This window comes from Lissotriton helveticus, chromosome 5_1 (assembly GCF_964261635.1).
Source record: "Lissotriton helveticus chromosome 5_1, aLisHel1.1, whole genome shotgun sequence".
Taxonomy (NCBI): Eukaryota; Metazoa; Chordata; class Amphibia; order Caudata; family Salamandridae; genus Lissotriton; species Lissotriton helveticus.
This window is the reverse complement of record NC_136065.1, coordinates 1,526,922,862-1,526,947,042: the sequence shown is the minus strand read 5'-3', so window position 1 is coordinate 1,526,947,042 and position 24,181 is coordinate 1,526,922,862.

Sequence of the window (24,181 nt, the reverse complement as noted above, 5' to 3'; positions counted from 1 at the left end):
CCTGCATTGGCTAGGAATAGGGCAGAAACATTTTTGCATGCCACCGAAGGCTGGGCCATAAAGCCTTAACTACATCACATTACTGTTTTGAACTGTGCCAGAGGTTCCCACTAATAAAGGTGATAGCCTGGGTTTACATTTAGGTATTTTTAGTTATCGGGATCCCATTCTCTCCAGTCAAATTTTATTTAAGAACTCTCTCTATCTTGAGGTCGTTCTAACCAGGGTGAAGAGAGATCGCCTATGAAAAAGCATGCCACAAGATGTGGTTGAGGCCTCCTCTTCCAATACGATTGGTATCTCATAAGGGAATACCCCAGTACCCAAATTGGGCTACTATCATGGCGTAGACCACAAATGGTCAGCCTTGAACAGCTATTGCACATGTTTGCATTGTTTCTGAGTTTTCAGTGGAGGGTGTGCATTAGTTACTTCCATCTCTCCCCATTTGATTTGAATTAACTTAAAGTTCACCAAACCCTATCACCCCAAACCAATGGTCTTGTGGAGAGATTCAACAAGACCTTGAAAAGCATCATAATGGGCCTGCCGGAGCCCATGAGGCATAGGTGGAACGTTCTCCTTCCATGCCTTGTCTTTGCCTACAAGGAGATGCCACATAAAGGAGTAAGGTTTCACCCCTTTGAACTCCTCTATGGCAACCCAAATAAAGAACCTTTGGGCCTTGTAAGAGATGGGTGGACCAAACTTCCAGGAAACCTCCACAGGATGTGGCTAGCTACATACTGGCCCTCTACAATCAGATGCATCCCTTCTGGAAAAAGGCCAAAAGCAACTATCCAGCCAAGACGTTATGAAGCTCAGGGACGACCAGAAGGCCACTCTGGTGGAGTATTAACCTGGCCAGAAAGTATGGGTCATGGAGCCTGCAGAGCTCAGAGCTCCTCAGGATTGCTGGATGGGCCCATGCAAGGCAAAAGAGCAAAAGGCGAAGTCCACCTACCTGGTGGACCTCCAGACCCCTAGGAACTCCTTAGGGGTGCTCCTCATGAATCACTTCAAACCTTGCTCTTGACAGCAGATGAAGGAGTGGAGGAGGAGAGTCAGACTCTCCCTGACCACCTCTCTGCCCAGGAACATGATGGGTCAGTGGAAGAAGTCAACCTCTCTCCTATACTGATCCCAGAGCAGCAGGGTGACTGTTACCAGTTTCTGGGACAGTTCTCTCCTCTGTTCTCCCTCACGCCTAGACTCACCCACCTGTTTGTCCATGACATTGACAGCGAAGACAGTCCATCTGTGAAGAATAACATACAGGTTGTCAGATAAGGTAAAGGTTAGTATTAAGGAGAGAGTTTCCAAGACGCTGGAGTTTGGGGTGATTAGGCGCTTCAACAGTCCCTGGTCCAGCCCTGTGCTGCTAATATCAAAAGCTGCGCTACCGGGCATCACATCAGAACTTAAGTTCTGGTTGGACTGCGGGGGTCTCAATTCCATCACAAAAGATGATCCACAACCCATCCCCCGAGCTGATGAGCTCATCGACAGCTCAGGCACTGCTACGTTCCTCAGTATTTTGGACTTGGCATCAGGGTTGTGGCAGATCTCAACACCAGAGGGCCACTTCCAATTTTGGGTGATGCCTTTTGACTATCTGGAAAGGAGGTCTTCTGTACCGCCAAAGTGGACGCCATCAAGCTTGACTATCAAGGTCAGCAAGTGCCAGATAGGGTGGGGTTCCTTTGTGTATCTGGTCCACCTGGTGGACGGGGCAAGGTGCAGCCCCTCCAGACCAAGATTGAGACTATCATGGCCTGAAAACCACCTAAAACTCAGTGTGAGGTGAGACCCTTCCTGGGCCTCACAGGATACCACAGGAGGTTTGTTAAGGGATATGGCACCATTGTTGCCCCCTTAACAGAGAGGACTGCAAGGAAGTAGCTTAAATTGGTGATCCGGAGGTCAATTAGAAAGCCTTTGATAGCCTCAAGGAGGCTATGTTTAGAGCACCAGTAATCAAGGCTCCTGACTTCTCCAAAGAATTCATTGTGCAGCTGGATGCTTCAGAACATTTGTTGAACCTGACAGCCTTATGGTGGTCTTCCTCAAACTCTTTGCCTGCCACCCTCCAGTTTGTGACATAATGTGGGCTGGCTTCAGGACTCTGTGCACTTTACCCCTGCTGACCAGTGTTAAAGTACTTTTGCTCTCTCCCCTAAACATGGTAATATTGGCTTAACCTCAAGTGGCATATTGAATTTACTTATAAGTCACTAGTGCAGCACATGTGCCCAGGGCTTTTAAATTAAATTCTACTAATTGACCTAAAGCACTCATTGTGCCACCCACTTAAGTAACCATCGAACCACTTGCCAGGCCTAAGCCTTCCCTTTTTGTACATATAGGTCACCCCTAAGGTAGGTACTGTCTAACACAGAGGGCATGGTGCCACATTTTTAAAAGGCAAGAAATCTACTTTTAAGTGTTACATGTCTTGGTATTTTCTTTTTCACTGCTGCAAGGCCTACCTCTTTATTAAGATAACATTAGGATTACCTTATTGCATCTTTCAAGTGTAATGTCCAATTGTGAAGAGATAGATTTTTCAAGTTTGGTGTTTTTTTACTCACAATATAAAATCACAACTTTTGCTGGTCAGAATTTAAATTTAATTTCAGAAATGCCACTTTTATAAAATGGCATTTACTTACTTCAGCCACTTGCTGCCTGCTGGCAGTCTCTGGTCAGTCTGAATTGGGTGGCAGCTGGGCTTTGTGCTTTCCCCCTAGACAACCACACACAAAGGGAGCTTAGGTGTGTCTTGATGGGCCATCCTGGGGAATGGGAGGGAGAAACTGGGCACAGCCTCACACATGCACCTTAATAGGCTGTATATTATCCACAGACAAGTGAGTATGGACCCAGTACATGAAGGGAGGACCTCTGTGCACTTTGAAGCTTTCTTTAAAATCTCCCCCACTTCAAAGGCACAACTGGGTGTACGTACTGGACCACTGATGCAATGACTTTAGTACACTTCTGGACATGTGAAGACTCTGCCAGGAAGAAAAACTGATATGAATGCCACTCTGCTGGACTGCTGCTTTGCTAGACTCTTGCCTTGCATAACTACTCTTTTGCCTGCTGTTTTCCTGCCTGGTTGAGACGGACTAGACCTGCATCATGTGAACCCAGAGTGACTCAAAGGGCTTGCTGGTTTGCCTTCTGTTCTAAGTTTCAGGGACATCAATTACTTCAACTGGACATCTGCTTATTGTAAATATTGCCCTGTCAAGTGGTGCCAACCCAAGTTCTGTGCCCTTGTATTTGGGTATAAAGTGTCTCTATAACCAGAACCCATCCAGCCTCATCGGAACTGGTGCATTTTCACCTTTGCGTGAGTCGGAACCAGCACATCCTGTCATTGCGTGGAGCAGACCCGGGGCATTGCCTTTGGGACCAGCGCAAGCCTTTAAGAATCGCCACATCAACTACTCCTGGAGCAACATCCACACATCGCATTTGGAACCAATGCATCGAAATCGGAATCTCTGCATCGCTGCAGTCGTGTGGAGAAAAGCGAGGCATCTCGTCCATTGCATGGCTCGACACTGATGCATCACTCCCACTGAGCCTCGAGTCTTCATCGATGATGAAGAAATCTGGATCAAGGTACTTTGATTCAGTAGGCCCAAGTGGATCCATATATCCAGCCTGCTCTCCATTGCAATCAGCCTGAACTTTTGACTTTGCCCCAGTTAAATGCAACCACTTAACTCTTTAGGTGCTACTTGCTTCTAAGCACTATGTTTTGCATTCAATCTTTAAAAAATTCCTACCTCAATGTCTGCTGGATGATTGGTTGTCATTTTGGTCTTGTTTTATTAAGAAAATCATTACTTTTCCTACCTTGCATGGAATGCTTCCTGGTGTTTTCACTGTGCTGTTGTATGAAGTGTTGTACAAATACTTTACACATTGCCTCTCAAGTTAAGCTTGACTGATCGGTGCCAAGCTACCAGAGGATAATCTAAGTTGCGTTGTGACCTGCCCTGACTGTAATTCTGAGATGGCAGATGGAAGTGGGAGCAGATGTGTTGCAATGGTGCCGTGGCTTTTCTACCAAGATTCTCTTTTCTGGAAAGATTCAGGGACAAACAGTATCCTCCCCTATGGTGCCCCTCCCTTGCATCCTATATTGCTCATTTGAATATCGCTTAGCTTGGCGAAAAGGTACAGTGCTGTGGTATTTGTCTTGTAATATTCACTACTACTCTATGGGGTTCCACTCTGCTGGGTTGTATCTTGGCCCTAATCCTACATAGGTACAGGTGAAAAAGGCGTTTTTGGGGGGGGCTATCTCGTGAGACAAGGAAAGCCTTTCTGTACCTACTGCATGCGGTATCAGTAAGCAGATGTAACATGACCTGGCTTAATTCTGAGTGCCCATGGTGGCCTTGTGCTGATACAACAGTTGAATGATGGAGTGGAACTCCACTCCAATCCCGGCGCACAGCGTCAGACGTATTAGGTAACTTTTCACCTTACTCTGTAATTACGGCTCATACTCCCAAATTGTTCATCATTAAGTTTTATTTATGCCAAATTCCTTTCACACGTAATATGCTCCTGTGTTAATAACTTCTCATAACACGGATATGCTCCAGGCCTTTTTCCGTGCACGTTATAACGACATTATACATCCTTGGTTGTAAGATTTTATATGCCCAATGCATTTCGGATTGTTCATAATCCTTCGTCAGGGGTCCACTACAAAATAAAAGACATTGCTATTACCATCTAATTTAAGATCTCTAAACATTTGATCCATTATGTTAGCATTTCGACAAATCCATACTTCATTTTGGGCAAAACTTCTCAACGAACGCTTTCCCTCTAAACATAAAACTAAGTGACCCCGTAATTAAACCTATAGAAGCTTTTATCAGCCTATTCGGTCTCCTTAAAACCAAATTGTATCAAATTTCTCTCGTACCTTATCTGATGTTACTCTCGTCGTTGCTTTCACTAACGAATCCTTCCCGCAATGCGCCTTGCAATGCTGCTGATAAAACACCTGCGGGACTGCCCCGCCTTAAGATTTAACCTCTCTCAGTCTTTTCAATTGCTCTGCTTATTCACACTCGTTCCTACACTTCCCAGAATACCCTTCGGCTGGGGACCTGATGTCCTCTGTACTCCCTATAGATCTGTTAGTGTGCTGCAATTTCGTTTATAACGTTCATAACGGCCTTGTGCTGATACCATGTGTTGTGTGTAAATAAGTGCGCTGTGTAGTGAGTGTGTGATGCTAGTGTTGGGTTTAGTGTAATTATCAGTGACCGGGGAGATATCCCTACGCAATCACTTTGCAAATGTTGGGGTGGACTCCAGTAGACTTGGCAGATATATGGCAACCAGCCACAGCCGGTAGTGGGAGTACCGGTGGGCGGTGGCGTGGGGAGGGGGATGGGAAAGGGCAGGGTGGGGGCGAGCAATGTATGGAATCCGGACATTAACAGGTAAGTAAACATAAAAATAAATCAAACGGATTTCGTTGCGCGCAATGCTTTGCATTTGGTGATGCAGTATGCGTAAAGAAATTTGTTTTATTTATTTTTATGTTTACTTACCTGTTAAGGCCTGGATTCCATACATTACTAGCCCCCACCCTGCCCCTTCCCCTACCCACGTCACCGCCCGGCCGGTACTCCCACTGCCAGCCGCGGCTGATGGCAACATATGGATGCGGCCACACTCATGGTAAAGAAAGTGAATGCAATTGTGAAACACATAACTGATTGAAAATTGCAGGTCTTGGGATGGATCCAGGGATGATGTTTGTAGTCCTCTGGTGATTGGGGGTTTCTTTACTTTTCGAAGAGTTCAAAAAGTTTGCGGAAAAAGTTAATGACCTTTGACTTGCACACTTGGATCTTGTTAGGATTATGGAAGTGGTCGCTGAAGAGATGGTGGGCCACTGTAACGGTTGTGCAGGTTGGTGCATCAATTGCAGACCTGTTGGATAAAAGTTTTTCTTTGTTGTTTAAGGTCAGAAAACATTTGCATCCTTACGTATAAATCATCATAAATCATTCTTGGGGATTCCTGTGCCTTTCTTTTTATTAGTGTGCTTTTACATTCATGTGTGCTACTTAGCGGGGCACCAGAAGTTGGCCCTAATCGGGGTGGCTTCGTTTTCTACCTTCTAAAACACTGGGTGCTTATTTACAGGTCACCTTAATTATAGGTCATTGGTTCCCCCCTCACCATGACAGAAAAGGATGTTCGTTAAGGGGTGGTTTTCATGAGTGTGTGGATGATCTTGGCTATATAACTAATCACTTATGGGTGTTGCTAGATTCCAAATATCCTACCTTCACTAGTGTGTGTGCAGGGGGGTGCAAGTAAAAGCTTGAATTCTTCATATTGCCTTCCTAGTCTTCATTTTTAAATGAGATTTGGAAGCGTGCGTGAAGTGGATTTTTCGCATTGGAAGTTTGAACTCACTGCATAGGTGGGTTTTGCGATAGCCTCCCCTAGCAGTTACCCCTCTCCGCTGTGGTACTTGCTGGGTTGTGGTCCATGTCGCTTCTGTTGCCACGTATTTGATCAACCACCTGATCCCTGCTGCAGTGGCGCAGTGGTTATCTGACATCCCTGTGTCTGACCGTAAAGTGCATTTGGGTTACCTTGCTCTTGGTTTTGAGGATGGGATTTTGAGGGTACTGGTGTCCCTGTACTCGTATCATTTGTACGTGTGCAACCAACACAGCACCCTCGAGGGCAGTCTTTTTCAATTTGTGTTGGAGCAGCTCGGCAGTGTCTCTTGGGCTTGCTTCTGTTTTTATCTGTCCTTTTCCTGTTTGTTTATGTAATAATGTAATATGTGGGCCTGTATTTCCTAGCAGGGTTTTGCGGCTAACCCTACTACGCTGTCCAATCCATAAAGTATTTTGGTGGGCAGCCCCTTTTTGAGGATGGTTTAGATGAATGCAAACTGGGAACCCGTATCTGTCCATGGCTGTTGTCCTCATCATTCTTTCATTCTGTCTAGAAAGTCAGTTATGGTCTCCCTAGGCTTCATACTTTCTGACATTAGTACTTATACATCTGGACAATCAGAGAATATTTCTCCTAGGGCAGTCCACAATAGGTGCCTTTACAAACTGAAGGTGTGCCTGTCATGCTCTGTGTTTGTCAGTGTGACTGCTGGAATTTAGGCCCAGTTGAACATTGTGTTAATCTGCTCTCCAATGAAACTGCTTAGCAGACTTTGACATCGCCTATCGCTAGGATTGTTCCCGCAGTGAGATCCATTACCCCACCATATTCAACAATACCAGCGGTTTGGTTCTGATCCCTTCTTTTTCTATCTTGGCCAATAAACAAATGGTCCCATACCTGCCCTACTGCAGTCGCAAAGTAATAAACAATCGGTTCTTTCGGGTGCACTGAATTTCTTAACTTATTTCTAATTTTAAGCATCATGGCCCACATGTATCATTGTAGAAATTTGCGATTCCTAAATTGCGAAAATTAAGGAATCGCAAATTAGGAATTGCAAAATCCTATGCATCAAGAAATTGCAAAAGTTTTTGCGATTCCTTAATTTTCCTTATTTGCGATTCCTTTTTTTTTTTTTTTATATATTTTTATTGCAGAATTAAGAACAAGACCACATCTTAATCCAATCAGTACACTTGCAGCATCACAATCTTAAAAATTACAGTTATATCGTACACAGCCATTTGGCCCACATCCCGGAGGCTGGGAGGCGCAGCAGGATTACCTTCTCAGTAGGATGCTTCCATGTCCTCCTTTCCCAAGTGTTCGACCAACATCACTTTTTAGTATCTGCTTTTACCCCCCCTAAAACTCCCCCCCCCACCCATCAACAAACGAACTCAGAATTTTCAGGGAGAAACCGGCAACAGCTCATGCCTCACCCAAGCCCGTGCTGATCAAGTCGCTCCAGAGTCCCCCTCCCGGGCCTCCCCTGTATCACTGTCAGAGTACCTGCCTGCTATCCCGGGAGCCCCGGTTCCCTGGGTCCAACCTACGTGCTATCCTCCTATTCTACTCCGGGCCGCTAAGTCAAGCTACCCTCCTCAAAACGCCCCCCCCCTCCTGCCCCCCCCAACTACTGCTGCTGCTGCTAATGCGGGTGTCCAAATCCGTGCTATCCAAAGGCTCGCCATCTACCAGGAGTCACACGCAATCGCTCAAAGTGCATGGAAGCCGCATGGATCATCACTCCTCCTCGTCATCCCCCACCATGTAATCACGCAACGCTTGCACCACCATCTCCCAAGCTCTTGCCATGTCCATACAGCTCTCCTTGCCAAGTCTAGTAGCCTGCCGCATTCTAAGGATGCTTTCACAGCCCGCCCACTTCAACAGCTCATTCATCCACCTCCTCACTGAAGGGCCTGCACTAGACTTCCAGTGCCAGGTTAACTCCCTTTGTGCCAATATAAGTCCCAAATCAATAAATTTACTGGTAATTCTCGTCTTTTTTGTATGCGGGAACCATAGCAGGAGACATGCCGCCATATCAAAGTCCACCTCCCTATCCGTTACCGCATTCAAGAGCACCCCCACCTCCGACCAGTACGTCCCCAGTGTCGGACACCCCCACAACATGTGATCCAAGTCAACCTCGGGCGCCAAGCATCGCGGGCACACAGCGTCGTGCACCTGGAAGTACTGTTTTATCCTCTCCGGAGTCAAGTACGCCCTATGCAGTATAAAGAAATGCACCTGCTGAAACCGTGCGTTCCTCGTACCCTTCCACGTCCGCCAAAGGACCTGACTCCAGACCGTGTCCGGAATGGGCTTGCCTATGCTATCCTCCCATCGCGACTTCAAAGCCAGCAGTGGAGCCAGCCCCTCGTTCAACATTCTCATGTGGAGACATGTCACCGCTTTAACAGTGCCCGCTGCCATCACCACATATTGGCATGCCATGGTCACCTCCGGCTCGGCAAGCCCTACTCCCCAATGTTTTTGCAGCGCCGCCACCACCGCCGCGTGCAATAGAAAGGTACCGTCCGGCAAACCAAACTGCTCCTGAAGCACTTGATAGGGAACCAATGCTCCATCAATGTACAGGTCCCCCACCATCTGTAGACCCAGTTCTTCCCATTCCAGAAGCCTGGACCAGTCACCCCCATGCGGCAGCGCGGTCAACATCCCCAGCGGTATCTCCGGTGCATACGGCCGGACCTTCCTCGCTCTTTTCAGACTCCGCTGCCAGCACCTTCGAAGCGTCCTCTCCTCCACCGTCAGCTCCCTTGAATCCAGTTTCTGTTGCATAACTATATAAGAAAGGACGTACTTTGGAATGCCAGCACCACGGTCACACTCAGGACCCCTGAATTCTCTAGCCACATTCTGCGTTAGGGTCTGCAGTTGCGCCGCTAGGTAATATAGCTCAAAATCGGGGACCGCCATTCCCCCCTCAGCCTTAGGCCTGATCAGAGTCTCCAACGCCACCCTCCGCCGACCTTGGCCCCAAAGGAAGCCAGTCACCAACATCTTCAGTTCCTTAAAAACCCGCTGCGGAATCCATACCGGCAGTATACGGAAGTAATAAAGCAGCCGGGGAAGCGCCACCATCTTCAACAATGCTACTCGGCCCAGTACCGACAGAGGGAGAGAGGCCCAGAATGCCATGCAGCCCTTCAGCGCCCGTATGCATCGCCCTATGTTCCCCTCCAGGAGATCCGCTGCTTCGTGATAAATTCGCACCCCGAGGTAGGTGAAGCCAGAAGGCTCCCATACTACCTCCCTTGCTAACGGGGGACAGGGCATACCTGCCCGCAATGGGAATATGCAGGTCTTAGTCCAATTCACCTTGAGGCCCGACAGCCGACCGAATCCAACCAGCATATCTACCGCTCCCTCCAGTGACCGTTCAGCGTCTGCTAAGTACAGCAGCAAGTCATCAGCGTATAACGAGATATAATGCGACTCCGGCCCCTGCGTGATCCCTCCATACACTGTGCCCATCCTCGCCTGCGCTGCCAGCGGTTCCATCGCCAATGCGAACAACAGGAGGGACAATGAGCAGCCCTGTCTCGTCCCCCTACAAACAGGGTAGGCCGAAGATATAAGCGGGCCCAGGCGCACCCTTGCCCTAGCCGACGTGTAAAGGACCTTCGTCCAGCTCCGGAATCCCTCCCCAACTCCGAACTTCAGCAGCACCTCATCTAAATACAGCCATTCAAGGCTATCAAAAGCCTTTTCGACATCAACCGCTAGCACCACGGAGTCAATAGCCGAAGACCCGGCACTATCCAAAATTCGGACCAGCCGTCGTATATTCATGGAGGTATTTCTAGTCGGGATAAACCCCGCCTGGTCCCTATGCACTAGCTTCGTCATGTGCGGCAGGAACCTGGTGGCCAGGATTCGACTCAAGATCTTGTAGTCCACTGTCAGCATCGATAAGGGCCTGTAAGATGTCACACTCAACGCATCTTTGCCTGGCTTCAACAGTGGCACCACCAGTGCCTCCCTCATTGACTCAGGCAGACAACCCCGCTGCCTGGCCTCCGAGTACACCACCAATAGTTTAGGCGCTAGGATGTCAACAAATTTGGCATAGAACTCTATCGGCAAACCGTCCACTCCTGGGGTTTTATTTCGAGCCATCTGTTTGATAGCTACTCTCACCTCCGCCAGCGTTATAGGACCTCCCAGTTCCTTAGCATCCTCACTATCCAGCGCTGGCAGCGGGAGCAGGGCCAAGTGTTCACCTATCTCGTCCCTCCCCACCTCCAGGTGGCATGCATACAGTCCCGTGTAATAGGACTGAAAGCACGCCAGCACAGCTGACTGCGAGTGGACCACCTCCCCCCTCTCTGCTCTTATACTCATGATCGGGCACCCCCTAGGCTCAGGATCCGCAAGTTTGGCAAGGAGCGCGCCCACTTTATCACGTTCCTCATGCACCCTGACGTTATACAACTTGTAATCATAACACCGCAGCCGTTCAGTTTCAGTTGCCACCACTTCCTTAGCCTCCGCCAATCTCTCCTGCAGATCCGGCCGTTCAGGCCTCTGACGTTCCAGATCACGCAACGCCCCTTCTGCTTTCGCTAAATCATTCAGGACAGTCGCCCGCACATTCGAGAACCCACCCATGCACACGCCCCTCACCACCACTTTCATCGCATCCCATTCTATTGATCGCGACGTCGCAGAGCCCTCGTTCTCCGCAAAGTAGCGGTCAATGCCCTGTTGAACCATGTCACTGAACACCAGATCTTCCAGCGCCTCCGGCCGAAGCCGCCACGATGGGACCGCCGACCTAGCCCGTTGCCACTGCACTGACACCAATAAGGGGTTATGATCCGATATGGTCCTAGTCAGGTACTCAGTATGCGTCACCACCGTTGCCAATGTGCCACTACACAACACTGCGTCTAATCTAACATGTAGGTCGTGTATTGCAGAAAAGTAGGAGTAATCCCTCATCCCAGGATGCTGTGCCCTCCACACATCAAGCAGCCCCCACTTCTCCTGCCAACCATTCCTATGAGCCGCCAGCCTGCGCACTGGGTAGTCGACCCACGGCGGGTGCGACCTATCCAATACTACATCAGTGATCGAATTAAAGTCGCCCCCTAATAAGACCGGGCCAGCCAAAAAGTGAGCCAGCGAACTTGTCAATCCATCAAAAAAGCGGGCCTGATCAGAATTGGGGGCATACACACTACACAGGACCACCTCCCTCCCGTAAAGTCGCCCCTCCACCGCCACATATCTACCCCCAGGATCAACCCGCTGTGACGTGACGTCGAACGGAATCCCTGCTCTCACCCAGATTAGGGTCCCTCTGGCAAATGCTGAGTAGGTTGTGCCAAACACCTGACCCCGCCACCTCCTCTGTAAAGCTCCACATTCTTTCTTAGTTAAATGAGCCTCTTGAAGCATTGCTATCTGCACTCCCCGCCTCACCAGGTATGCATGCACCTTGTGGCGTTTCACCATCGTCTGAAGTCCGCGGACATTCCATGTAATACATTTCACATTAGGTAACGACCCCATAGTAGACAGTTCTGAGCAGTTCCACCACCAAACAGTTGTACCCCGCACTGCAGCAGTTGCTTCCCCCTACCCCATCTCCCCCCAAAACACCCCAAACCCCACACCCCAGGACAGGACCTAATAACCCAGCTTCAGCCCCGTTCCAAACCATCAAAACCACACACACACACTAATCTGTGGTCGCCACCACAGAAGGCCTTAGGGCCTCTAGAGGGTGATAGAGCACCGAACCAGGGCCAGCAGAGCTTCCCCCCCGCGCCCCCAGTCCCACCCTGCTGTCTCCGCCCACATACCTGGCAGCATACCAAAAGTCCGGAGAGTCAGTCCCAATAGGTACCCCGGGGGTAACTGGATTCTTCGGAACATCACTCATTAAAGACTCCATCCGAAGTCTGTGGGGTAACCACCGGTCCCTCGGCACTCCCCGCTTCCGATTCATCGTCTCCAGATTTCCCTCCCTCCTCCTCCGATGCCGACCCCTCCGACGTTCTCTCCTGCTGTGAGCCTGTAATTTTTGCTGTTGCAGCCACAGCCCTTCTCCTTTCATCCGCCATCCGGGCCTCCTGCAAGGCCCTCTGGAGTTTGTTCCGTGAGCGAATGCGCTGCGATTTCCTGATCCGGATTGGCTTCGGTCTTTCCCCTCCGCGTTTATTCGTGCGGTCTGTTCCAGCACGGTATGACTCCAGCCACGACCAAGCCTCGTCCGGAGTTTGGAAGAAGTGTGTCCTGTCATCAAGGATAACCCTCAGTTTGGCAGGGAAGAGTAAGGAGTACTGAATCCCCTCTTCCCTCAGTTCTTTTTTAACTGATAGGAAGGACGCCCTGTTTCTCTGCACTTCTTGTGTGTAGTCCGCAAAGATCGTGACCTTGCTATTGTCCACCTGAAAGGGGCCCTGAGTCCGTGCCCTCTGTATCAAAAGATCGCGGTCTTTGTAATGCAACAGTTTCACCACCATCGGTCGGGGAGGCCGGCCCTCCAGTGGCGGCTTGGCCGGGACCCTGTGCGCTCTTTCCAGGGAGAAGAAAGGAGAAAGCCCCTCCGGCGCCACGACCGTTTTGAACCAGTTCTCCATATATGCCACTGCGTCGTCTTTCTCGATCCTTTCCGGAAGGCCCACCACCCGCACGTTGCTCCTCCTGTTACGACTTTCCGCATCTTCCGCCCGTCTTTCCAGAATCGCCAAACGGCCCATAATGTCTGCCAGCTTGTGTTCCGCCGTCACCACAGCAGGTTTCAGGTCTAGGAGTATCTGTTCATGTTCTTTCACCCTATCCGAAAGCTTGGCGTGGTCAGCTCTCAGTAGGCCCAGCCCCGTGGCAACCTGCGCAATATCATGGTGCAGCGTCTCCTTTGTCGTGGTAATCGCATCCAGGATAGCATCAAGACGCAGGTTCAGCCGCTGTTCCGGCGTAGTGTCTTCCTGTGGGGCCCGGTCACCGCCATTTTGAGTTAAGGTGGACGCGTCGCCTTGCCCAGGCGGTGTGCTGAGAACCCCGCCCGTAGCAGCCATCTTGAGCTCAATTGATGCTCCTCTTGGACCACTGCCCGTGGCCACGCTGTCCACAGCTCTTCTGATAGTAACACCGCCTGCTGCCCCTTTCCAGGGAAGATAGCGGCCGAGTGTGCCTGGGCTCCCCACACCCCGGCAAAGTTTGTTCCCGCTCCTCCCCTGTGTCGTCTGCGTCCTCAGAACACACCTTCAGGCTCCGACCGTCACCAGCAGGACACAGTCTTAAGCCACCACCAGGGCTCCGAGCCTCCTCTTAAATCCAGCCGCCCAGGCCAACAGCGTCCCCCCAGGCAAGGAGGCGGGGGCCACCAGGGGCCGATCGTGTCGGGTGTCCGGCTCAGGGCTCCACTGCACAGCAGGCCAGCAGCACGGCCGCAGTCCTCGCTCCACGTGCGCCCCACTCCGCAACTCCGCAGTCACAGTGGTGCAGGCGGGCGGTCCCCGCCAAACCAGCAAGCCCCCGCTGTTCTGACCTGGATGCAGGGCGCCCCCCGTTGCCAGGAGCTCACTGTCGGTGCCTCGCCTCCCGAAAGTCAGGGTCTCCAACTGTGCGTGCCCCGGCCCCTCCGCCTCTGCGGCTCCAGAATCCGCCGCTCGCTGCCACAGCTGTTTTGTAGGCGGCCAGGTCCGCTCGCTTACGCGGCCCCCCCGGGGCGTCCCAGACCAGCACTCCGACTGCGCGCCCGCTGCCCGCTGCAGGCGCCGCAGTCCCAGGACCACCCGTCCCGCACCAGCCTCCAGGACGGGGAGCGGGAGGGGGAGGGTGGGGGGGCCGCGAGGGGCCGCACTCACCGCGATCCGGGGGATGGCGTCTTCAGCTCCCCACTCAACGCCGAACATGCCCTGAGGGAGTCCACCGCTTCCCTCGCTCCACTCGGCAGCCACCAGGACCTCAGCTGCCCGCGCCCTCCGTCTCCGATGCGCTCCGGAGCCTCACGCCACCATCTTGCCTTTGTCCACGGCCGGGCACCTCCGTGTGCAGATCTCGGTCTCCGCTCGTCCCCCGGGGCCCCGTCAGCAACCAGACTCTCTGCCCCGAGTTAAATTCACCTCCGACGGTGAATTCGTGCCTCCAGGGGTTCTGCGGGCGGCAATAGCAGGATAAATTACGGGACTTGGCGCGGAGCTACTCGCTCAGGCGGCCATCCCGGTCGGCGCCAAACCACGCCCCCCCTTATTTGCGATTCCTTAATTGCGAATCGCAATTAAGGAATCGCATCACATTGATTCCTATGGGCCTAGAGGCCCATAGGAATCAATGGGTAGGCATTCTCATTTTGCGAATTCGCAATTAAGGAATCGCAAAATCTGCCCAGGTTCCTAGGGATACTGGCTCGCCCCATTGTTACTTAACTCTACTGCAGGCTCATTGTGGCTTGGGGTAGTGTCGCTAGGGTCCGGTGGGTTGAATGCAACAGGTGCGGGTTTATCTTTGGGAAGCTTTAGCACTGGACTAGGGTGATGCTGGGATTGCATGGGCATGCTGGCCTGTTTGCCTCCCATGTTTAGATCTAGTAGTACAATGTTTGGTAGGGGACACTCTGGCTCTTTTCAATTGGCGGATTGGTATAACCTAGTACAAGCATTGAGGAGAGCACCTCCATTCCTACATATGGTAGGGAAGGCCTAGATGCTTTACTGGTTCTAGGAGCGCATTGCAATTCTGGGCCGCCTCGAAGATGGCCCATAGTTCTAACAGTGCCTCTCTTCTGGCCTTTATTTGCCCTAGGTATTTGGTCTGAATGTGGGTTCTCATGTGTTTGATTATGTTAGTGTTAAAGGTTCCCCCCCTCTGGCAAGGGGAACACTTGTGTGTGTGCCATTCGTGGCAATGCAATGCTTGCTAGGTTTTTTAACCTGTGTGGGAAACCTAGTTTGAATGTGCTTTAGCGGTGACTCCATGTTAAGATGGGAATTTGTTTGGGGACTGATAAACTCTAGCTCTTTGGAATTAAGTCATTTTTAGTTCTACTCTGATCATGGGTAAATAAATACACGGGTATTACGGGTTACAACTACCTTTACGAGCTTAATGCTATATGCTGATGCATCAGAATAGACATTTCACAAACACAACAAATAGTACATATGAATGTTCACAACCTGAAAGAAAGTGCAATTGTTAGTTCAAAATGTGTGAATTTATCAGAAGAATAGCAGACTATTATTTAGATATGGAATAATGATTGTAAGATCTGGCGATGAGTGCATAAACACATTAAGTCATAAACAAAAAGCAATACTCAAGACAAAAATGCAGTTGCAACAATTTACCAGTACCACAACATCAAGAATGCATCAATTAAAAACCGCAATGAAGAAAACTTGACAGAGAAAAAATGATGATTTTGTCCAAAAAAAACCTTAGACTGCTCCTTAGTGCATGCTACCCGATGACAAGGAGAGGCTCTGCATTGTACAGGGGGGTAAATGGGCTCGATAGTCTATCAATATCGGCTCCGGACAGAGATAACAACAATTTAATCGGAAATGACAAACAACTTGACAACCACAGGCCCTTCTTGGCCAAGCACAAGCTACACCTAATCTCCAAGGTCTAAATGTTTCCATAATGTCCAAATTACACCCTGTTTCACGCCCAGGGGCTTAGTGAACCATCTGTGTCATGCCCAGCGGTCCAAACGAACAACTCCTCTTGCTTCTTTCAGATACCAACAGTGTTAAGAAACCGGTAGCACTGAGAAAACCCTTTCAGATTATAAAAGTAGATCAAGGTGATGGCCCTATATCACACCCAGGGCCTATGCATACTAACTGTATCATGCCCAGTGATCTAAGCATCAGGCCTCACCCCTTGATCACACCCAGGGGACAAGGGTACCATCTGTGTCATGCCCAGCAGTCCACGCTCCAAACAAGCTTTACCTTTCCTAGGGTGCTGACTATGAAAAAAAAGGTGACCTCCTCGGGATCGCTTGCAAGGCCACCTTGCCACTACTCAGTCTGGACCCATAAAATTGGCAATATTTAAAATTTCATGCAGTAACAGGGCACTGAAATAAATGTTTTGTGTTTATTTCTAGTTTGCTATAAAATGCTGGGACTAAGGATCATATGTAGTCTCTTACCCACTTGGTGTCGGCTTCAGGACGGACCTCTGCCCTGCTGATTCAGCAGAACTTTAAATCAATTTTTGTGCCTGCTCACCTTCCTTGCTGCGCAGATGTGAATCTGTCCGGGTGGGTCCTGTACTTCAGACGGGATCGAACCGCCAATCTCTCCTGGCTGGCTTGCCAAAAATGTTGTTCCATGTTAATTTTATCTTGAAAAAACAAAGACAAGAGGTGTTTGGGAAAACAGGAACAGGTGGTTTAATTACATACTTTGGCCTGAAGCACAGATAAAAAAGCGGGTCTGAGGACTGTCTCAAAATACAATAGATTTGAGTGACGTTTTATACATTTCTGGGGCATCATAAAACAATTCATAGATCCTTTTTAGGAAGAGAAATGTGGGCCTAGTCATGGAGTAATAAATACCTCCCACCTGAAAACAAATGCAGGTAGGTCTCAACCTAACGTGGACACATTAAGGGCCAGTGGGTAACATGTCCAGAGGTCTGGCATGGGGAGCACGTGATCACTACTTGTGCTGTGTCCTTATTGACTGAGTGTTCCTAACTTCTTGTGCCATCAAACTTTATGGGATTTTGATAACAAACGCCCATCTGTCCATGTAGACTTTATTGGGGCCAACCTCCCCGGAACATTGTGGGGTTGCTGCCTATCTGCGGGTTAAATTTGGGTTTTTCCTGTTCACGCGTTTGTTCTGTCAGTTACGTGCCAACCCACCTGTGACCTTTTAATCAGTTGCCTCAGGCCTATGTTACAGGACCTGCCAGACCATGTAAATCAGACTCAGGATTGATGGAGAGGCCATATCAGGTGATTGCCACAACACTGATTTGATTTTTTTGCGCCCATGTACCATTGCGTACATTGGCATCAATATTAACTCAATATTGCTAAAGTACACAATAAGTGATGAATGGAATTCTTAAAGAAATCTCAGCCATGGGTAATTACTTGGAGCTGAGGTGTATACAAAACAAGAAAGGCGAAGATGAACAGCACAAAAGTTCAATAGTTGTTTGATGAACTACCAATATGCAATTTGATGAAATCACTAAATCAACGGAAGCTAGAGCAAGCACTCTTGCCTTTAGTGACGATGAAAAAGCACGTATTTATTCATTAATTGAAGAAGATATTACCCAAGCAAGTTCGAGTCGCAGCAAAGACCAATGTGTCAGACAACTTTTATATCTTTCTAAACGGCAAATCAACCAAAAATTACATGCCAGTACACTCCTGAAATATCATAGAGCCTACAGAATCCCCCGTGGACTACGGATTGCCCTAAAACCTTCTTTATGTAAAAATTCAAAATCCTTCAAAGACAAATGGAATGCTATCTTGAACAAATGTAGCCTCGACTTAATACTCCTGATTGTAGAAGAGTTATCGCATATACTGACGGATCTTGAAAAAGAAATCGAAGAAATTCACAAAGAACTAGAGGATTCTATCACTACTGAGGAATGGTCGACGATCTTAGAGGACATCAATCTACAATTAGACAAACACGCTAAGGAAATTAATGAGAGGAAAATCAGGAAATATAGAAGAGATACTCTCGTCTATAAACTTGACGAAGTATACACGTGGGCGGAAGTATACGCCCAAAAACGTAGAAATAAACCCTACAAGGAGCAGACTGATACCTCATCTTCTGGCAGGGATTCGTCAACGAGACCATATAGAAAAACCAACAGTACAACTTCAACTACAGCCAGACAACAAACTACTATTGAAACCTGCTGAAACTTCCACAGTCCGCGATGACTCATCCTCCTCGGTTCATTTTTTAGACCTTGGCCAGGAAGAAAGAGAAGACTCAGGAGGAGCAAAAACAAAAGAAAAAGAAAAAGAAAAGGGGCCCCCACAAACGCGAAGCACGATCCTAAAGAAGGACAACAAACCCAAGAAGAACACCTAGTGATCAACATTTCAGATACACAGTTGTCATCGCAGGAAATGAAATTACTTGAGAAAGGCACATCTTTTATTCCAACCACCATGACCAACTTACTGGAACTCGAAGTTAGTACTTTTAAGTTCACAAGGAAACTCAGATTACGTCCTCACACCGACTACACAGACATAACCGGATCAACATTTTGGGACTACGTCCCCATAGTACATTTCAAGCCCCGAGCAGTCATAAATGCATTGACCTATTCAAGAACTTAGTGAAACGTGATCTTACAAAATTTAATTTCAACAAGAAAATCACTAAAAATATTACCCAAAAAGATCAGCAGACTTTTGACAAGATTGCCACCAACAAAGACATAAAATGCTTAAAAGCAGATAAAGGCGGCGCCTTAGTCATAGTCAACACCACCATGTACAACCACAAAGTTTCTGAACACATCAGTGATGGAAACATATACATGAAATTGTCTAATAACCCGACTAATGAATTCAAAGAGATCCTTGTCAACATTGTTACTAAAGCACACGAATTGGGAACCATTGATGATCGCACAAAAAAAATCTTAATCCAAGAATACCCTAAGAGTCCAACTATTCATATGACACCCAAGATACACAAGAACATAGTTGACCCACCGTTTAGACCGATAGTCTCTACCAAAAGATCCATACACGAACCCGTTGGGAAATTTATAGACAAGCATCTTCAACCCACTGTTAGAAAAATGAAAAGTTATGTGAGAAACACTACTGAATTGCTACAAAAACTCTCTGAAGTTTCTATACAACCTGATGAACAACTTATACTATGCACTGCTGATGTCAGAGAAACATGTTAATAAACATGTATCCGACTATATTGAACAGGCTGGTAGGCTAGATTGTTCCCAATTTGGCTTTAGACCAAAACACAGCACGAGTCTGCCTTGTTATCGGTGACTGATGACCTTCATATGTACCAGGATAAAGGGTACTCTGTTATCCTGGTACTATTAGACCTGTCGGCAGCGTTCAACACGATATTCCATAGAATCCTAATCGAACGCCTGACTATGATCGGCATTGAGAGCACAGCATTAGCCTGGTTAAAGAGTTTTTGTTTAACCGTACCCAAGCTGTTAGCATGGGCTCATTTCGGTCGGTTGAGACTAAGATCACTAAGGGGGTGCCACAGGGCTCTTGTTTGAGCCCTACTCTTTTTAATATCTATGTGGCACCCCTGGCCAGAATTCTGAGAGAGTTTGGGTTCATCCCCGATTCTTACGCGGATGATACCCAGCTCTTGTTTCCTTTTAAGAGTCTCACCGACGAAGTGAGGACGGCCTTCTCCGAAGGCATGAAAGCTGTGGCAAAGTGGATATCATCGAACTATCTCCAATGCAATGTAAATAAAACTGAAGTCATGCTTTTCTGGGAGGCTAGAACTTTGTGGACGCCGGACTGGTGTCCGTGCAATCTTGGTCTAGTGCCAGAACCAAAACAGGCTGTAAAAAATCTAGGGGTACGCCTCGATCGAGAGCTCTCCTTTAAACAACATGGGAACTGGGTGGTGGGCCAATGTTTCCATGTTATTGGTCTCTTACGAAAAGTTTTTCCAATACTACCGGACTCTACCAGGAACACTTTGGTGCAGGCATTAGTGTTGAGCCGCTTGGATTATTGTAATGGACTCCTGCTGTCAGCCAATGAAGGTGTACTAGCAAAACTCCAGGTGGTACAAAATACTGCAGCGAGGCTAGTATTGAATGCCCCGCCAAGAACGCCATCTAAACCCCTCCTGGATAAATTACATTGGCTCTCGGTCCGAAAGAGGATACATTTTAAGATATGTTGCTTGAGCCATAAGAGCCTACTTGGATGTGGGCCTTCCTATTGGAAAGATAAATTCATCCCATATAATCCTACTCGGTCTCTGAGGTCAAGCAGCCAACTTTTATTGAGAGTGCCAACAGAAAAGAGGGTCAGACAAGGTGGCAATGCTTTGTCGGTTGTCGGACCTACTTGGTGGAATAAACTTCCTCTCGAGCTCAGGCAATGTCCGGAACATTTAAATTTTAGAAAAAAACGTGAAACATTCCTATTTCAGACTTAGTCTATGTACCCTATGACTCCACTGAACTACATGTTGATTCGATACTGCTGGCCTGTCTCTATCTATCATTCTTTTTCTTTCTGTGCGCAGAGATACTCTGTATAGAGTCGATTCTAGCGCGTTACAAATCTGTAAATAAAATTAAAATAAATAAATAAAATATACCTCTATCCCACATGATGGCAGTATGGAAGCGATCGAAAAAAACATCTTAAACTGCAACCTTGAACCACCGATGCAAGAGTTCCTCATGCAACTAATGATATTCACGTTATACCATAGTTATTTTGAACATGACAAAAACTGGTACCTGCAAATGTCGGGAATGTCTATGGGTAACTGTGCGGCTCCCACATACGCAAACATATACATGAAAGAGTACGAGGAGCTTTACATCTATGGCAATGTCAATTTCTTCAAGCACATCAAGTTATTCACACGCTACATTGATGACTTATTTATCTTATGGAAAGACTCAGAGGCGAACCTACAACATGCATTGACAGAATTGAACACAAAAAATGAAAGAATTCAACTGACATGGCAAACAAGCAAAGAAACCATACATTTTGTGGATGTGGCTATCACCAGGATTGCGAATGGATTCAAGACAGACCTTTACCGTAAACCTACAGACCGGAATAATACTCTCCATTATTCCAGCTTCCATCAGGGAGCACTCAAAGAACATTTACCATTTTGGCAAATGCTGCGAGTTCGACGAATAACTTCTGACGACCAACTTGCCGAATTACGCATGAATGAAATGCGTGAAAGATTTACAGAAAGAGGTTATCCTAAACCTATACTAGAGAATGCTAAAGTAAGAGCCTTATCTACCAGCAGATCAGAAGCTTTAATGAAGACTACTAAACAACCAGATGATAGAATGGTTCTCGTGTCTAAATTCTCAACCATGAGTCCTGCTTACAAGAAAATCATCCTAAAACATTGGCCGATTTTAGAAATGGAGCCGGACTTCAAAGATATGTTCAAAAAACCACCTATATTCGCTTACACAAGAAGTCAAAATATCAAAGAAATATTGGAAAAACCTCGTGTTACAATCACAAATTGCAAAGGAACACGCCCGTGCATGAAACTGCAACAATTGCAACAATATCATTAAAGGCAATTCAATTACTCATCCCATGAAAGGTAACAACATTAAACTTCACGTTAATGCAACCTGTGATTCCACGAATTTGATCTATTCCTTGAAATGTCCATGTGGTAAAATCTATGTGGGAAAGACTGAGAGAAAAATCAAGGTGCGGATAAATGAGCACAAATCAAGCATAAGAACCAAAAATGAAAACTCCGCCGTAGCAGTCCATTTTAATGAACTAAGACATACTGTTGCCCAAATCAAATTTATGTTTTTGGAAATTATCAATAAAGTGGAAGGCAGAGACAATCGTAAATATCTGCTGCAAAGGGAAATGACATGGATTTACCGTTTACAAAGCATGAAACCCTTCGGATTAAATGACAGAAAAGAATTTAGTTGTTATTTGTGACTATGTCTTCTTTTTGAACCACGTTTGTGGCTGACTGACACTAGTACTTTGCTGTAGCTCGCGCTTCATTTAGTGTGCATTTGAAGATACATTATACCTTATGTACTATTATTTGTGCTCCTATTTTCATGCAACAGTTCCTGTATTCTTTGTGCATTCATGTCCTTTGTTGTATATGTGTACTAAACATGTTTCTGTCACTTTTATATCATTTGTCACTCTTTACCTTGTCCACTCTTCCAAGATGGCCACGCACGCGAGTCCATCATTTATGTTTATGTCTTCCTTCAGTCACGTTACTAACCTGCCCACCTTAATCGTTTATATTTCACTTCCGCATTTTTGGTCGAAGGACCGGAACCGAGTTCCTTGGACTCCACACGGCGTTAACTTCATTCACCTGCCGATGTAAGTTATGCTAAACACTTCGTCTCGGGAGATGCTACTTGAGGCATTAGCCATGTTAACAGGGAATCTAATATCCTGTCACCTTTTTTCGTAGCATGTTGACTACACACCGACTGAATGATTGTAAGTGCCTTTTTGGTAAATCTTGTCTGCATGCATTTATCATACGGTTTAGCGGCACCCGTGTCAGTCACTTCCTTAAACTCTACTGCACTCCGTGGGTTCCTCGGCGTTGGAACACGCGCATTTAACTACGCTCGTTTTTTCTCTTTTTTTCACTGTATTTAACACACTTTTTTTACGATCCTGAAGAGCCCTGGATACAATGTACATGGGATCTTAAATTACTGGTACGATAGTTGAGCACAAGTGTAGACTAATATCGCATGGCCACGCATGACATGTAATTCATCACCTGCACATGAGGTTTTGATAACACTACTGTACATCTTCATCTTTTCACACTATTCATTATATCTTCTTTGTCCCCCACAGTACTCCTTGATAAAGGGCACCTCGGCCCGAAATGCATTGGAGTTGAAAGTAATTCTATGATGAATGAGATGTCAATCATTACATCGAGTGAATTGAAATATTGAATACAATGAATGAAATTGTTTATCATATATAAACTTTGAACATACAAACTAACTTTCAGTGGAGTCTATATTTGAACCTTAAGGAGTGCCTCATACAGGGATGCATTCAGCTATATGTATGCACATGTGAACTATAATTACTTGGAGCCACATTTCGATTCATTGCTATTTTGCACACTATGTCACCTCACTTTGGACCCAGCTTTATGCAAGCCAGTCATCACCCTGCTCTAATGGGAACAGTCCAGTCCAAACTGTCAAGCCAGGTCCTCCCTGAAGAAAAACACAAGCTATCCAGCACATGTTTTGCCCTTGTTATGGGCTCATCAGCCATGTAAGGCTTGGTTTCAGTGACACAATGTGCAAGGAACCCACATCTGGGCATACCCATCCCACTTAAGGGGACATACTAAAGTATACAACCATTGAAGATAGTTAGCTTGTGTTACCTCAGTCACAGGTAATTACTCGGGCTAAATCCCAATCCATAGATGTACTGCACACAATGTCACCTCAGTTTGGACCCAGCTATAGGCAAGTTAGTCTTGATCTTCCTTCCATAAGAACAATCCAGACTGATATGTCATCATCAAAAAATTATAGATTGACCCGAGCGATTGCCAGTGGCTGAGATTAATGGAAGCGTTCCATTCATCACCTTGTTGTTGTTGCAGTTGATCCCCTAAGTGCGATGGGTATGCACAGATGTACGTCCCATGCTCATTGTGCCCCTGGAATCAAGCTATACCCGGCTGATGAGCCCTAATCAAGGCGAAATTGGTGCTAGGTTGCTTGTATTCTGGTTCAGGGAGGAACTGACTTGGTGGGTCAGGCTCGACTGTTCCAATTGGAGAAAGGTCAAGACTGATTTGCATCCAAATAGAGGTGGCATGGTAGGCAAAAAATTATGGACTGGGATGTGATCCAGAGCTATTGTCAGTGGTTGAGATTAATTCAAGCATTCCATAAATCATTTTGTTGCTGCACATAACTGTAAAGCAGTTGCACATTAAAA